Raw genomic sequence first — 5951 nt, 5'->3', positions numbered from 1 at the left:
GGAAACAGAAGCCCCCTTTAGGCAATATAAGGGTTTAAAAAAGAGGGGAAAAAAACAACAATACTCACCTGGCTCCTGTAGTCCGCAGTGTGGCCTCTTCTCTCCTCTTCCCCTCCGCCTGTGCTCCGGCGCATGATGATGACCTCACTCATGTGCTGGAGCGCAGAAGAAGGACACTCTGGTCTCCTGCAGCTGTCTACATATCGCAGGCAGCCACAAAGGAGATTGACAGAGCGGGGAGCCAATGGCTCTTTGATCTGTCAATCAACAGAGCCCTGCATTTAACTATAGACGAGTATCTAAGACGTACTTATAGTTATATGCGGCCCAGACCAGGCATTACAGAGTGGCAATGCATGTACCGTATGCATCGCCACTCACTTCGGGAAGGGGGGGAGGGAGTTAGGCAGCTGCGAGGCCCCCTCAAGTGCAAGGCCTTAGGCAGTCGCCTAACTCGCCTAATGGGAGATCCACCTCTGCCTGGCGATGTCAGTTGTGCCGAACTGACTCTGAACAGGTCGGCGCACAACAGCAGTGTGTACTTAGCCTAAGCAGATTAGCAGTTGTCACCCAGCACACTCCTAAGTTGGTGCAATTTAACCGCACAAACCATTGTGTCCAATATTTTAACATTTCAAACCCTACAAGAGACATCCATGATGTCAGACATTTTTTTTTTTTTTAAAGAGCCGAGGAACGTGCTCTCGAATCACCCAAAGTGCAAGAAAAAGTGCAAACGTGTTACACTAAAATAATGTGCACAAAGGATGCGGTCTATCGCAAACCCTTCTCCGATGGGAGAGAGACCCCCCAACAAACCTTACCCTTCTCCTCTGGACCAAAAGGTACCTGCAAGGTTCCAGGTTCAATGTCCCTTTTCGCCGAAGCTACTAAGGGACCACAAATGCTCCCGGCATCCCCCTATCTGCCCGCAGAGCCTATAACAGTCGGTACCCTGCCAAAGCAGGAGTACCCGGGGTGTTTGCAGGGAGGTACGGAACCTAATGGCCACACACACCTCCCCTAGACCGCCAGGAGGGACATCCAGAAGGGCTACCGCATCCTGACAAATTCTGTGGACACACAACACGCAAAAAGTGACACAGTGAGACAAAAAGAAACAAATGAGGGAATATGTGCAGATATACTGCCTGGACATCCGGCCGGATCTATAAAAAAATTATCTAATCCTAGCCAGAAGGCCTGGAATCAAGAGGTGAGTGCCACAAAGGTGAAGAGATCATGGTGTCCATGCTTCAACTCAGTGAGCCAATACTCTCAGTGAGTTTCGGCACCTCGGGGTCACCGCTCCCCGAGGCACTAAAGTACCTCGGCTCTAGACCCTCTAAGCCTCATGGCGAGACCCGGAGGAAAGAGGTCACATCAGGGCAGCCATCAAGCTGATTCCTCAGAACCAGCCCCGGAACACCCTGGTACACCTGCTCCCTACCATGCAGCACCCATCCTCACCTGCATGAAACTGATAAGAACAGATACTACACTAGATCTTAGCCAAAAGGCCGAGAAGCAATATCCATGATGTCAGGCATTGTGATAACAGTTCTTATGTGTTGAAAAAGACATTCAGGGATTTATGTGACTGCTGAGGTTTTGACACATTTACAAAAATAGCTATCCATCTTAGAGTGACACTGTCACCCAAAATACGGGGTTATAGTGCAGGTGAACTGCAGGTGAATAAGGGGTCACTTACTTGAATTAATGAAGTACTTGCAGACCTATAGGTCTTCTGTCTTCTATTCCTATTGCGCAGCTGTGCGCAATGGAGGTGGGGAGCCTGCTCGCCGCGCTCCCCTGCCTCCTCATTATTCCCCGTTCTGCCTGCCCCCATAATGAATATGCAAATGTAATCACTCTCACGTCACTAGGACGTGAGAACCTGCGCTCTGCACTTTGCTTTCTTGTGCTCTGTTCAAAGCAGAACACAGACTCTCACGTCCTAGAGACGTGAGAGTGAATGCATCTGCATATTCATTAGGGGGGCGGGCCAGAGGAGGAATATGGAGGGGACAGGGGAGCGCAGTGAGCCAGAACTAGAAGATTAAAGATCTATAACTCTGCAAGTACTTCATTAATTCAAGTAAGTGACAACTCATTTTAATGCTGTTCCCCCACTCTATAACCCAATATATTGGGTTTAGTGTAGGTAAACAGCCTGTCAGTGTCCCTTTAAGACCCACTCTAAATTTTGCCTATTCTCTATGCAAATCAAGGGTACCGTGAATGTTATCACTAAATAACCCGAGATAGTCACAACATGATCATAGTAGATCTCCTAAAAGTAGATTTCCTATCAGAGGCATAGCTTGTAGCTTCTGGGCCCATATGCAAAATCTGCAACAGGGCCCCATATGCCTGTGGTGCGGGGTGTGATGAAGACCGAAGTTGTTACCCTTAGGGCAGATGTTATTAACCCTTAGCATTCATGACACCATGGCGTGGTTCCTAGGCCAGGCGCAGGGCAAATAATCATTCCTATGCAAGGTTACAGAACAACGGCAGTTGTTTTACTGAGGCAGACAGATGTTAAAAGTCTTTAGAGGTCAGTTAGGCCCAAGGAGATGACCAATGGCTTTAGGAGACTTGTGGGCTCGCTGGGACTTGTAGTGGACTTGGACCCACGCTGACTTTAGACTTGACAGACTTGACTATGCTGGCTACATGTCTCCCCGGTATTTAAGCTTACCAGGCTTTGACTTTAACTTGTAGGGGGTTCCATGGATAGTGGCTGCGTGGTTAGGCCTTGGTCTCCCTCAGGAACACCAGACACTCTGAGGTCTTCACTTGACTGTAGTTCAGCTAAGACTGACTAGGCTAGCTCCTCCCTGGTATATAAGGGAGCAATTTGAAGGGGTCCCATAGGTCACCAACAAGTCACCTGGTCTCTGGCACCTTTCCTGGTTACACAGGCTTAGTAACAACACTTAACCTGTTAAGGACCTAGGGCATACCTGTACGCCCTGAGTCCGCTCCCGATCTATAACGCGGGGCCACGGCTATTAGCGCGCGGCATTGATCGTGCTGCCGCGCACTATTAACCCTTTAGACGCGGCGTTCAAAGTTGAACGCCGCGTCTAAAATGAAAGTGAAACCATGCCGGATAGCTCAGGGAGCTGTTCGGGATAGCTGCGGTGAAATCGCGGCATCCCGAACAGCTTACAGGACAGCTGGAGGGATCCCTACCTGCCTCCTCGCTGTCCGATCGCCGAATGACTGCTCAGTGCCTGAAATCCAGGCATGAGCAGTCATGCAGCAGAATCATCAATCACTGGTTTCCTATGAGAAACCAGTGATCAATGTAAAAGATCAGTGTGTGCAGTGTTATAGGTCCCTATGGGAGCTATAACACTGCAAAAAAAAAGTGAAAAAAAAGTGAATAAAGATCATTTAACCCCTTCCCTAATAAAAATTTGAATCACCCCCCTTTTCCCATAAAAAAAACCAGTGTAAATAAAAATAAAAATAAACATATGTGGTATCACCGCGTGCGGAAATGTCCGAATTATAAAAATATATCATTAATTAAAACCGCACGGTCAATGGCGTGCGCGCAAAAAAATTCATAAGTCCGATTAATAAGTCCTATCAATGCAAAAATGGTACCACTAAAAACTTCCTATCACTCCGCAAAAAATGAGCCCTCATACCGCCCCAAACACGGAAAAATAAAAAAGTTATAGGGGTCAGAAGATGACAATTTTAAACGTATAAATTTTCCTGCATGTAGTTTTGATTTTTTCCAGAAGTACGACAAAATCAAACCTATATAAGTAGGGTATCATTTTAATCGTATGAACCTACAGAATAATGATAACGTGTCATTTTTACCGAAAAATGTACTGTGTAGAAACGGAAGCCCCCAAAAGTTACAAAATGGCGTTTTTTTTTACCAATTTTGACTCACATTGATTTTTTTTTCCGTTTTGCAGTAGATTTTTGGGTAAAATGACTGACGTCATTACAAAGTAGAATTGGTGGCGCAAAAAATAAGCCATCACATGGATTTTTAGGTGAAAGATTGAAAGAGTTATGATTTTTTAAAGGTAAGGAGGGAAAAACGAAAATGCAAAAACGGAAAAAACCCCAGGTCCTTAAGCGGTTAAAGGCACATTAACATGAATATAATACATTAACTGTTTATACAATAAAAGGGATCATGAGAGTTCTGAGGAGTGTGGGGGCCAGGGGCCTGGGACTGAGTCCACCTGATAGGACCAATAGTGTACAGAAGGGCCACTTCTGTACTGGGTCACCACATGCCAATTATAATACTGGTCTTTTATAGGGCAGATGTGCTTTGGGGCCCCTTTAGGCATCAGGGCCCCGATGCAACAGCTACCTCTATATCTACGCCCCTGTCTCCTATAATTGGAAAGAAATAGGGCGATATTGTACTTTGTGCTAAGTTCCTGTGCCCTGCATGTCCTTGTTGGGCTGTTATTGTTGGTACATTTCTTGTTGAGTCCTGGAAACAAATCTTTATTATTGAGCGTCTCCTATGGTAATGAGGTCCCGGGGGAGAGGGGGCCGGTGGCTTTGTCATTGCTGCACTGTGATAAGCAGAGCAAAACTAATTGGGTTTTTTGGAAGGGACATTACCATGTGAGCGCAGCGCACGGCCCCATCTACATAATGACATGCAATGTTTGTTTTTAGATACAAAGCTTTACAGTATATACATGAAATGGGAAGAGTGTCATTGACGCTTTAGATAAAACACTCGCAGACGTGTTTTGACAAGTGACTCGGATCTCGCGCTATAGAACGAATTCTAATAGAAGTGAAATGAAATGATGCTATAATGAAGTCATCACCCGCTTGTCAGTTACTGTAATTGTCAGGTCGGGAGGGGGAAGAATTCACATAAAACTGGTTTACAGTGATATTACCATTGTGTAATGTTATAGCATAGTGCTGGGATATGCCATGAGATTATAATTGGGGTGTGGGGGGGGGGGGTCCGACTTCTGGGATTGATGCCGAACCTGTAAACAAAGGGGCCAAGAACCATTTGGCATCTCGCTTAAAGGGGTACTCCGGTGAAAACCTCTCCGGTGAAAACCTTTTCTTTTAAATCAACTGGTGGCAGAAAGTTAAACATATTTGTAAATTACTTCTATTAAGAAATCTTAATCCTTTCTGTACTTATTAGCTGCTGAATACTACAGAGGAAATTCTTTTCTTTTTGGAATGCTCTCTGATGACCTAATGAGCACAGTTCTTTCTGCTGACGTTATTATAATAATAATAATAACGCTTTATTTATTGTTGTCCTTAGTGGGATTTGAACCCAAGTCCCCAGCACTGCAAGGCAGCAGTGCTAACCACTGAGCCACCATGCTGCCCTTAGCATACATCTGCTATGCATGGTTGCTAAAATGGACAGAGATGTCAGCAGAGAGCACTGTGCTCGTGATGTCATCAGTGTTCCAAAAAGAAAGGAATTTCCTCCGTAGCATTCAGCAGCTAATAAGTACTGGAAGGATTAAGATTTTTTTATAGAAGTAATTTACAAATATGTTTAACTTTCTGCCACCAGTTGATTTAAAAGAAAAAAGGTTTTCACCGGAGTACCCCTTTAACCCCTTAAGGACCCAGCCATTTTACACCTTAGGACCCGGCCATTTTTTGCACATCTGACCACTGTCACTTTAAACATTAATAACTCTGGAATGCTTTTAGTTATCATTCTGATTCCGAGAGTGTTTTTTCGTGACATATTCTACTTTAACTTAGTGGTAAAATTTTTGGGTAACTTGCATCCTTTCTTGGTGAAAAATCCCAAAATTTGATGAAAAATTTGAAAATTTAGCATTTTTCTAACTTTGAAGCTCTCTGCTTGTAATGAAAATGGATATTCCAAATATAATTTTTTTATTCACATATACAATATGTCTACTTTATGTTTGCATCATAAAATTGACGAGTTT

The 5951-nt window shown here is 44.5% G+C and overlaps 1 pseudogene; it reads right to left on the bottom strand.

The window, feature by feature from the left end:
• Positions 1-1372: 1372 nt before the first annotated feature.
• Positions 1373-1532, bottom strand: LOC130359834 (U2 spliceosomal RNA; annotated as a pseudogene).
• Positions 1533-5951: the final 4419 nt, after the last annotated feature.

Source organism: Hyla sarda, chromosome 2, assembly GCF_029499605.1.
Source record: "Hyla sarda isolate aHylSar1 chromosome 2, aHylSar1.hap1, whole genome shotgun sequence".
NCBI classification, from domain to species: Eukaryota; Metazoa; Chordata; class Amphibia; order Anura; family Hylidae; genus Hyla; species Hyla sarda.
The sequence above is the reverse complement of the archived record's forward strand: the minus strand, read 5'-3'. Positions and strand labels throughout refer to the sequence as shown.